The following is an 11,589-nucleotide window of genomic DNA, read 5'->3' as shown; positions in this document are numbered from 1 at the left end:
CCTTTATCACAGGCACAATTTCCTGGCCAATGCTCTTAAGAGTTGAGGTTGTTGAACCGGTGCGGGAAGTTCATTTAACACGAAGCACAGTTTTACAGCTTTGTTAATGTACTGACTGGAATCAGATCAGTCTCCAGAACGGGATCAAGTCCAAGTCTTCAGGTCTGTTTTGAAAACAGGGAGCAATTCCATCATTTTTCATAGCAATTCATACCAAGTTTGGATTTCATGATGGGTTTCTGACACAACTTAAGGTATATTTGTCGTGTCTGTGCAAGGCAAACATATTTTATCCTGAATATTTTATGTTCTCTTTCCAACATTTATCATTCATGCACAGAGAGCACCGTTTTCTAAACATCTGGGCAGCAAATGTGTTTGTTTCTGTTAGAACATGGAGCAATTTACTATGGCCTACTTCTCCAGTGGTTATCAAATCTCCTGAGATTGAGCTGAAATAATGTTTTATTGATATTAAATTAGACAGTGTGTGCCACTTATGTTTTCCTCACTTGCAGTGTTTTGCCTGTGGTGCATATTAGGATAAAGAAAATGACCCCCGGCCTTTATTTTACCCAGAACCCCATCTTTCGAAGGGTTCCCCCAGAGCAAAAGATCCCTTGATCCCTTACGGTTAAGAGTTGTAGGTTTGATCTACTGTCATGAAACGTCCTGTTCCATGTCTTTCATGACTACCAACATGGGAAAGCAGTCTTAACAGAAATCATCCATCAAAGTTACATACCAGCTAAAAAAAATGCATGTGTAAAAATGTATATCTATGTTTCTGTGCCTTATTTTTGCTATAAAAGAAATTATTTTATTAACTTATTGCAAGCCAGAATATCAAAATTATCAGTGATTCGCAATTTAGGGTTTCATTGGTCAATTTACTATGCATAAATAGATTTATAACTATAATTTATGGACAGCTCTAAAAAGCATTTCACTGCATGTCGGACTGTGTATGATCGTGAATTTGACTTTCCTTAGAGAAAAGGCTATAACTTAAATATTAAGCATTAGATAGAACTATAAAGTTAAAGCTAACCCTTTAAATGTTTTTCAGTTATTCCTCTAGAATAAACTTTCCATATAAAACTAAAATATTTCCTAATAGAAACGCAGGGAATAACTCCTATCTATCTGCCGACCCCTTGAACTGTAATCTTGTTTGATGGATAATAGTCTATTAATTAAGCCATTTTTAAGCTACTGGACTAGTGGTTCTCAAAGATGGGTCCAGGGAACACCAGATTCTGATTCTCATTTTATTTACATTTACAGCATTTGGCAGAAACCTTTATGCAGAGCGACTTATATTTTTAATCTCAGTTTATACAACGGAGCAATTGAGGGTTAAGGGCCTTGCTCATGGGCCCAGGATCTGTTGGTGGACCTGGAAATCAAACTCACAACCTTCTGATTAGTAGTCCAACAATTTAACCACTAGGCTTCCCATTTATGGTTGTGTTGGTTAATTGGCAGCTATGTTAGTGTTATATGTTAGGTGACTTCTTTAAAAAGTTACATCTAGAACCCTTTGGAATTTTTGAGTTTAAATCTAGATGAAACCCATGGAGTAGTGGATCTCAAAGTGAGTTCTGGGGAACCCCAGGGTTCAGGGTATACTCCATTCAGCATAGCAAGGGGATCCATTATTCTTTATCTGTTTATGCAGTAATAAACAAAAAAACATATTTGAACATACAGAAAACCATTTTTATCTGCATTTTATTTATTATTAAGCTGATATTATTCAATTTGAAGTGAAAATAGGTTGGACTGTAAATAATGTTAACATGGAACGTTGTTAACGTACAGGGTTATGAACCATAACTTTTGAGACCCCTTGTACTAAACAGTGTGACATTGCAACAGCAATAACGTCAATTTTATTTAGTATGGTAGCAAGCACATCTTTCAGTTATTTGCTCATCATTATTCTTTATTGATCAAGTTTACAGGCTGTTTGATCTGGTCTTTTTCCAGTGAGGCAGAAGGATACTGAAAACCTACCAAGAGAGAGTCATGCTCACACAACAAAACATAAACTGAGGACATTGGATACACTTGCTCGCTTTACTCATCTTTCTCTCTGTACAAAATGAGCAACAGTGTAGGCATTTAGAAATGTTTAGCAGTTGCACTCGAGCAGATATTACTGGACGTTCTGCTGATGACTTTGCATCCAAGTGTGCCTTTGTGTATCAGTTTTCCATTGTGCTTGGCTTCTGTTTATCTCCCTTTTTTTATCTGTGTTTGCATAAGTGTTTTTAGCAGCTTGCCTGTTTATTTCGGTGTCATCCGGGACTCGCGGCAGTGACGCCTCAGCATCCTCTGATGACACGAGCTACAACCATGACACCCCCTCAACCCCTCACACCTCGCAACCACCGCCCCAACAACCAAAGCGGATGGGCTAGTGATCCTTGACAGAGAGCCAGACAGAGAGACATGGAGGCTGAGAGGACTTTGTCATTTTACACATTGTTTCACTCAGAACCCCTGAATTAGAAACCGTAAATACCAAATAAAAATCAATGACAACTTTGCATTTTGCTCTCAGTCTCATACTTTCTTTGTCTCTTAAAATGATGAGAAAATGAGCTCCACTATTCCTTTCCTATTAAAACCACTGCATAGTTTTGTATAACACAAACCACGCTATGTCAGGAGCGTCGAGTCTGCATACTGTTATACGCCTCGATAACTGCAAGCAGATGTGCAGTGTGACTTCACAAGTTGCCGAAATCTAAATGACAAGTTTGTGGTTTGCTGAGAAGCAAAACAAAGCCTGTTGCTGAATTAATAAATGACATGCTTTTGGGAAACGATGGCGAAGTAACCAAAAATGACATTTGGCTATAAACAATAATCTTGTGATCTGTCAATCAGTTTCCTTGTTCTGAGAGAAAGCATCAAGTCTGTTATCTTTTACATGCGAAAATTCAGAATGTTGCTTAATAATGGAAGAGCTGGTAGGCCTTTCTGCTGCATGGTTATATGGCTTAAGTGTCACAGCTGTGATTTCAACATAACAGCGTGACTATGCTTTTAATTTGTCCTGTTCAGTGTAGAACATGCACACATATGCACATTAATTTCCCCTCATGGTTTTAACTCAGACCATGTGCTACAAAACACAAACATATAATGAATAAATGAGTCATTATCTCGTGTGGAGAGAAAAACTTGAACGTCTCCAAACACTTCTTTAGCACAGGGTATTTACATGTATTTGTCTGCTGCTGTACTGCTGGTTCATTGACAGACACACAACACACACATAAAAGGCTTTGGTGGAAAATATTTGACTAATTAAGGGTGCTGCTATCTTATTATACTTATTACTTGAATAATTTTGGCATGTCATTAAATCTCACTGAAATTCCATTTCCGAATTTTTATTTAAACCAAACCAATGCAAACCAATAATCCACTAAACCACTAATGACTATGGTATTTATAAATCACGTAGTCAGGTTCATCCATGTTAAAAAAACTTGTGTGACCTTTTCATGTTACACGGTGCAGTTAGCGCTATAGCACGCCATGCACATTTGAAGATGGATAAACCAGCGTGCTACAGTAGAGATTTTGAGGATGAGTGCACCTGGCCCTAGTAAAATGTTTCAATATGTTGAATTAAGCAAAACCTATATAAAAAGAGACGTCTCCCTACAAGGCACGAAAATTCAACCAAATTGAAAAAGCATGCTGTGGTAAATTTTGCTAATTTGTTAAGCATACCTGGATATATTTAGCTGTTTTCTTTGCTAATGCCAGGTTAGACTAGCATAGAATCTATTCCAGTAGCTGTCAGCTAGGCAGCATGGTAAAATTCTGGCTAATGGCAAATATTGGATATTGAAAACAAGTGACTTTGAATTAATGAATATTTTTCCACCACTGCACACAGGCTTGTCTTACTCTGCTTGTAAAGTCTTTCCACTGACATAATTATTGATGAAGCTAATCATTGCTATTGAAAAATAAATGTGGGGTGAGGTGAGGGAGGGGGAGAAGGGGTTTTCCTCATGGGGACTAGTTAAATGTCCCCACAAGGTCAAAACGCTCAAATATTCCATCCACACACTTAAAGTGAGTTTTAAAATATGCACATTCCACAAAGATGTTGAAAAGACTGAGACATCAGAGAAATATAACTAAGGAGGTAATTACAGGAGGAGGAGGTTGGATGATGAGACAAAAAGAAAAAAGGAAGAAAGAAAAACAAAGATAAAGTCAATGTGCTTAAAAGTGCTAGGACAGGTTAGACCCTAAGGGTGTTAATAGATTTACCACAGCTTTGTAGAAATTTGTCATGCAGATGTGGTGCCGGTGTCTGGTGTTAGGTTTTATCTGCAACAAATTACCTTAGGCTGACCTTTCCAACACAGAAACACACAAACACACACTAACTGCCTGTTTTCCTCAACGACACATGATACCAATTACAGCCATGCTGTTAAAAAGGATTTGTGGTAAATTAATACCTTAACACGTGCTAGCAATGCAATCTTTACATAACATTGTATAAGTTTTACATAACACATACCCTCACAGAAAAGAGCTCTCCGAGATAGTTTAAGGTTCTCGGTTTATTAAAATGGTCGAACAGTTTGTGACGCACATGTGTGCAATTTGTGATCATGTGAATGAAATGTCAACATTTTATGCATTGAACTTGAAGTTCAAGAAAAACGAATAGTGGATATTTGTGATTCTTTTTTTTAAAGGAAAAATGATTTCAGGATATAAGATGGAGATACAACACCGTTTGTGTAAAGTGGAACCATATGGCCTACTTGTGAAAAATAAATAAAGAAATAAATAAAAGACTTACGTTAGTCATGTGATTATATAGTACACGATCAGTTCATTTGACTTTTTCTATAAACAAAGAACCGTTTGAGCTTACAGAGATCGTGATCGGTATTAAAAGTGAAGGCTGTATAGTTTTACATGTGAAGTATATGAAGAATGCTACGTATAATCACTCAATTGCCAATGCTAAAAAGAAAAAAAAGGAAAAAAATAAACGCAACAAAAACTTTCTAGTGAGCAAAATTTACAAAACCAGTAGCATTCCCAAAACATTCTGCTAAACTTAAATTTTTTTACTGGACATCTCACTTCTACTTAGACCTTTTTCTTCTCCATGGTGTGTAAAATGATGTGTGACTGCAAACTGATGTGCACAGCTGTGAGTACGCATTCCTGTGGAGAATCTTCCTGCACAGTAAACAGAGTAGCCTCTAAATAAACACACACTTCCTGTGTGGGAGAGTGTGGATCGGCTGGTCGTCGTCTGCTGGACTCCAGGGAGCTGACAGTCTGACACTCGTCCCCCAGTAATGCTTACCTGAAGGTTCTGGAAAGCATGGAAAAAAGCATATACTGTACGTTCCATAAAAATCTTTAGCAATGTTAATGAACTCTTTGCTCCAAATTTGACTATGGCAAGGTCGCAATCTTCACAGCTGTATGCACATGCTGTCGACATGTTCTGGATGTTTTTGCTCATTGTAGTTCTTTTATAGGACACTTTTTTGGATGCTGTCCTTTTTTTAACTGGAATCCCAAAGCCATGGCCATATAATTAACCATTCAGACAGAGAGGGCTAAAATTACCCAAATTATTTACTCAAGTAAAAGTGCAGTTAGCCTAAATAAATCCTTTGCTAAAAGGTGAAATGCAACATCTTCATGCAGGTTAAAGTGGAAAAGTGTTAAAACTCATGAAAGGACAAGTACAAGACAAATATGTCCACTTCAAATCATACACTGGATTTATTCACTGACGATAAGTAAGTGCTCTTTTCACCAAGGAGCTAAGGTACATGGTGTAGCTAAAACTAACTACAAACAACAAATTTATTCCTAAGTCAGACCTTACAAACTAGCTAACCATACATTGCCTTAAACAAATACAAAGTGTATGGACCTAAATACATTCAAAGAATGGCAATTGAATTATTTTAAAAAAAAAAAAAAAAAAAAAAAAAAAAAAAGAGTCTACATTTCTACAAATTCAAACTATACATAAATAGGAAATTTGCAAACATACTCCTTCTGCTATTCCAACTAGCTACAGTAGCTGGTTAGCAAACTAGCTAGCATTACTTAAAAGCTAGCATAACAGGGAGTCTCAGTCACTTTTTACTTTTCAGTAGCTAAACCTGTAAAATATATCAAAACAAACAAAATAAAAAACAAAGATACACTTTTTGAGCCCACAAAAGATTCAAACGTATAACATGCCATGCCTTTTATATGTCACTGATCTCTTAGCAGATCTCTTGGCTCGCATGGAAGAAGATGCCAGGGCAAGTGAGTTGGCTTCCTTTTCAAAACAGAATTGTTATTCTTGTAATTAATCCAAAGGCAGCAGGATTAGTAATACTTTTGACGTGAGTGATTATCTTTTCCATGAGACTTTGCTTGTTACTGTATGGCTCATTGCTGCTGAGATATTCGTTTGTTTGGTCTGACTACTACTAGCAAAACACAGTCAGAGCTGATCAAATTGGTACGTCATGTTCGCCAGCTTCCTTGTTATTTGTCTTATCTGTCCAGTAATATTTTCTGTTCTTTTTCTTTAAAAAAAAAGTTCTCAATATAGAGTCTAGTCGATATAATGCAAAAACATTTCCATTTATCTGTAATTACCAGCACACTGTGTTCTGGCAGCTGATAGCTCCTCAGACCAAGGATTGAAATCACACTTAAGAATTACTGATGATAACGTTAAAAAATCAGAAAAGAATGGAGTAATTCCCAGCTTCTCCTTGTGCAATCTGTGGTGTCAGATTTTCAGGACTTCTCAATAGTTCTTCACCACAGATTGCACACAAGACAAATGAACCCCCAACAGAAAACCACACCTCGGTATCCCTAAGCCCATAGTCTTCATAATAGCCCTATTACCACAAAGTGTTTCAATCACTGCATGGAGCTGAGGCGGTTTGCTCTGAATTCTCCTCAAGAGAGTACACAACACTAACCAGGAGTGTTTTTAACATTGAGTAGATTCCTAAATACACACCATCGCAGCTGTAACTAGTTGTCTGGTGTCAACTACTGCTAATAAGCTGTCAAAAAATAAAAAATCTCCCACTCCTAAATACCTGTCAATAATCCTAATTAGTACTTTGATGATGGCCAGGTCCGTGGGGTGCGTTATTGGAAAGTGCGCACCTGAGTTTTAGATCTAGCCCAAATTGGGTGACACACTTAAGCCCATGGGTGTTTGCTCACAGCTGGCTGACTGTGTTCTGTGTGTGGCCCTACACACCACAGCAGTTCAGAGTGTATTTGTTCTTGGCTCACTCTGTACGGACACACACACACGCGCGCGCACACACACACACACACACACACACACACACACACACACACACACACACACACACAGGCTTCTGAACAGTGTTGGCCCTGGGGGAAGCATATCTCTAACGGCCCCATGTTTGTGTGATTAACTTTTGATGAGGCAGGAGTAGGGACATCTGTGAAAGTTTTAGTCCACACACACACACTCACAACACACACACGCACACTGCTTTCAGCACGATTAGGACTGATTCACTTTCATAATAGATGCTTTCAAAACAAACTTCAGGGACGACCAGTGTGCATAGGGGCCGTCTAGAAACTCATAAAATTAGCTTCAGACTAAATATCAACAGATGAATCGCTATTATACATGATGGGTTGTGTATATATACAGTATATAGTTATTATAATGAGCCAATTCACCTCATGTCAGATTGTGTAGGTGTAAAAGTTACATATACAAAGCTTTCAGAAAGTGTGCTTTGGCTGTCTCCTATTATGTGTACAGACTTAAAATAAACTTCCTTTTCATTAAAGCAAAAAGCCACTTCAGAATGGTTTCTAGCCACCAATACAGTTCTGTTGTTCAATCAAGTCCTATTTAATGTCCTAGGTTTGCATTGTTTTGAGTATGTACTGTATTGTCTTAAAAATCACTTGTTGAAAGGCTCCAAACGAATAACCTTATGTTCACCATGTGATTACTGGGCATGCTCACACAGACGCTGTAAAGATGGCTGTGGATGTACTCCGTTACTTAGCCGAAACTCTTCAATTGCTAAGCGAAGTTTACACTAAAATCTCAATCACTGAATAATCGATAACTTCTGACTTGAAACCATGATGATGCTCATACTCATACTCGAGATCCTTTTATCTCAATGAGCACAACTTGACTCAATTCTTTACAGTTAAACAAGAAATATGATTCATCCTTTCACTAGCCAGTGACTATTCCACTATCCCATTTGGGTCTGGATCTTATCATGGTTTCTCAATCAGGTCATTTCAGAGAGATATTTCTATCTACCATTGCCTCTGGCTGGCTTATTAACGATATATAATAAAATGTATTTCTATAAAGTTGCTGTAAAGCTGCTTTGTGACAATATCTATTACAAAATGTGCTATAAATGAAATTTATTCTCTAGAGTATGTATTTCTAAAAGTATTTATGAATATTTACTTCCTGAGTTTTCATTATTGTCAATGCATTAACCTCCTACGACCTGCATGGACATCACTGCATCTAAAATGCAAGGCCAAACCAAAGCTCAGGTCTTAGGAGGTTAATTATTTTTTTTATTATTATTATTCATTGTACATAGTATATTTTGCCTTGGATATTTAGTATCCATTTCTTGATTTATTTCTTGATTATTAATTTACTAATTTATTTATTTTTGTTTGTTGTCAATCTGTACTGTATGGTCTTGAATATTAATTGAATATTTATTGCCACTAATTTATTGTCCAGTGATATTGTGTATTTGTTTTCCTATGTATTTATTGCTTTGAGTATGTATGTATTTTTTTTTAGTATTCATTGTCCTGAATAAAACATTACCAGGACATGTCAGATGCATCCAGCTTCCAATGAGGATGTTTCTGGAGTTTAATTAAATTTGAGAAATTCTGTTGATTATATCTAACAGGAAAAGACAGGCAATCATACAAAAAAATGAGGTCAGATGTGTTGATTAAAACGTAATTGTATATGCCAAGATCTGGGAAAGGAAACAGTTGAGTTCAGTCGCGCTTAGGTAATATTATCTTGGGTTTTATTAAAAAAAAAGAAGTAACAGTGAAGGGGTGTTAATACTTTCTGAAAGTGCTGTAAATCAATATTAATACAAGTTAGCTGAAATAAAAATAGATTTATTCTTTTAATAACAGCCGGAGTTATTAATTTAAACATCGTCTGTAGGTTCGTGCGCTACATGACTGTGTTACGAGAGCAGCATTCTGTTGAAATTAAACTTAAATTACTTTAGAACTGGCATCTAAAATATGCCGATAGTTTTCTTCTCTGGAAGGCTGAATTCCCAAAGCGGAATCTCATTTCTCATGGCAGCCGCAGGAGAACCAATAAAGGAGGAAATTTGTGGGAGGGGATTTGTAGTTTTCAAGCACAACCTCATTTTGGTGTATTACAGACTTGGCAGGAAAGAGAGAGAGAAAGAGAGAGAGAGAGAGAGAGAGAGAGAGAGAGAGGGAGAGAGAGAGAGAGAGAGAGAGAGAGAGAGAGAGAGAGAGAGAGAGAGAGAGAGAGAGAGAGAGAGAGAGAGAGAGAAGGGATCTAATTGCTAATGAGGTCTGAGTGGATGGTTTTGTGGTCATGTTTCTAGTTGGGGTAAAACCTCTGCACTAGATTGATTCTCCAGATGTGTACCTGCCCTGTTTAACCATAAGTGAACATTGCTGTTACACCTACAGCTTGAAAGAAAAAGCTGTCCTCATCTCAGAGCTAGTTCAGATTGTTCAGCTGTACGTATGTATGTATATTTGTTCCTTCTGAGAACATTCACCTCAGTAAGTGATCAGAAAATCCTGATAAGGTGACTAGCTTCTCCCCAGAAAATCCTGATAAGGTGACTAGCTTGTATATGTTTGTATATTTGTTCCTTCTGAGAACATTCACCTTGGTAAATGATCAGAAAATCCTTATAAGGTGACTAGCTTCTCCCCAGAAAATCCTGATAAGTTGACTAGCTTGTATATGTTTGTATATTCGTTCCTTCTGAGAACATTCACCTCAGTAAGTGATCAGAAAATCCTTATAAGGTGACTAGCTTCTCCCCAGAAAATCCTGATAAGGTGACTAGCTTCTCCTTGCATATTGATGAATAATTCAATTAGCATGTATATTGAGAATAATAAGCTCCTTCTAATCGTCACAGAGCCTCAGCACAGATTCTGTGAGGTATCAGAGGTATATCAAGAACAGATCAATAGGTTCTCATTAATATTTCAGAACCCCATATATTACATATCAGTTTTTAGTTAAACGTTATTGTGTTATGGACATTTTCAGGAAAATAAATAATCTCAAATCAAGAGGAGTGAGGCATAAGGAACATGTTAAAAGTAGACATGGTTTTACACAGTGTCATCTTGTGAAATTTACATGATGCCAAATTCATGCTTTTATGCCAAGTTATACAAGTGCTAATTAAACAATGAAGATTTGTTCATATTTGTGCCACTCAATTAGTCTGCAAGTTTCTGCTCTTAGCCTTGGATTATTCTCTATAAATAAAGTAAGGAATTTCTCTCAGGCCCTTGACTTCTATGTACACTACTTACTAGCACAAGTACAAATGAGTACAATCTTAAGAAGGAATAATTTAAATGTTATTACTTAAAAAAGAAAAAGGTGTTATCTTTATAAGGAGACATCGTATTTAACAATGATGGAGGTCCTCTCCAGTGTTGGCCTTTTGGATGTCAATGAGTTTTCCACAGCAGGAGAGACAGGCAAAATTTCTTAAGTGGCTCTGACTGTAGTGCTGACTGTAATATATTATTATTTCTATCGTTCTTGTTCACAGGACCGTAGTTATTTATAGGTTTTCGGACGCAATGACAAAACCTAAAAACAAACAGATTAACCGTTATTTAATACACTAAAATAATTGTTATACTTAAAAAGTGAAGACTTTGGTTGGAATATGTTTATTTCATTAATAAAAGAAGGGATCACTAGTGTCAGTACTTTGGAGCGTTTTCAGGACTTTTCTCCCTAGTATCAGTTTTTTCTTTTGGCTTATTATCTTAAAAAACAAGAGAGGAAAAAAAAGAGAATTTATTAAAGGAATGTTTTAGCTGCTATAACATAATGACAGGAAATAAACAGACATCCCTCAGCATTAAGTGGAGAAAATTGTCCTCGCCTATTGTCCATTTTTTAAATGGAATAATTAGCATATTTATCTTTAAAATCATAAAGAATAAAAATTTCAGGATTATCATGTTCTTCACTTATTAGGAATCTTGAAAGGGTAGAACCATTAATGCTTTAGTTTTTAAATAAAGTTAAAATAGTTTTATTACTAAAGTAAAATAATAGTAAAGTTAAAATTTGTATGATGCATTTAGAAAATGTGGTATAAGTAATATGACTAGAATTTCCCATGGTGATATTCAATAGCCCAAACTTTGTATAGATCTAAAAAGAAACCCCAAAGTCTTCACTTCTACTCTTTGTGTAATGAATATTGTTATTATTTAGACGTTAGGACTAACTCTGCC

At 36.5% G+C, this 11,589-nt stretch overlaps 1 long non-coding RNA gene across 1 annotated transcript; it reads left to right on the top strand.

Annotated features, from left to right (window-relative positions):
• The first annotated feature begins 5 nt into the window (after window positions 1–5).
• On the top strand, window positions 6–2,555 carry LOC125146223. The gene is made up of 2 exons (XR_007144729.1): window positions 6–254; window positions 2,272–2,555. It is a non-coding gene; the product is annotated as an uncharacterized LOC125146223 (long non-coding RNA).
• Window positions 2,556–11,589: the final 9,034 nt, after the last annotated feature.

The sequence above is a fragment of the Tachysurus fulvidraco genome, chromosome 13, assembly GCF_022655615.1.
Source record: "Tachysurus fulvidraco isolate hzauxx_2018 chromosome 13, HZAU_PFXX_2.0, whole genome shotgun sequence".
In the NCBI taxonomy this organism is placed as follows: domain Eukaryota; kingdom Metazoa; phylum Chordata; class Actinopteri; order Siluriformes; family Bagridae; genus Tachysurus; species Tachysurus fulvidraco.
Note: the sequence above shows the minus strand (reverse complement) of the source record. Positions and strands in the feature narration are given on the sequence as shown.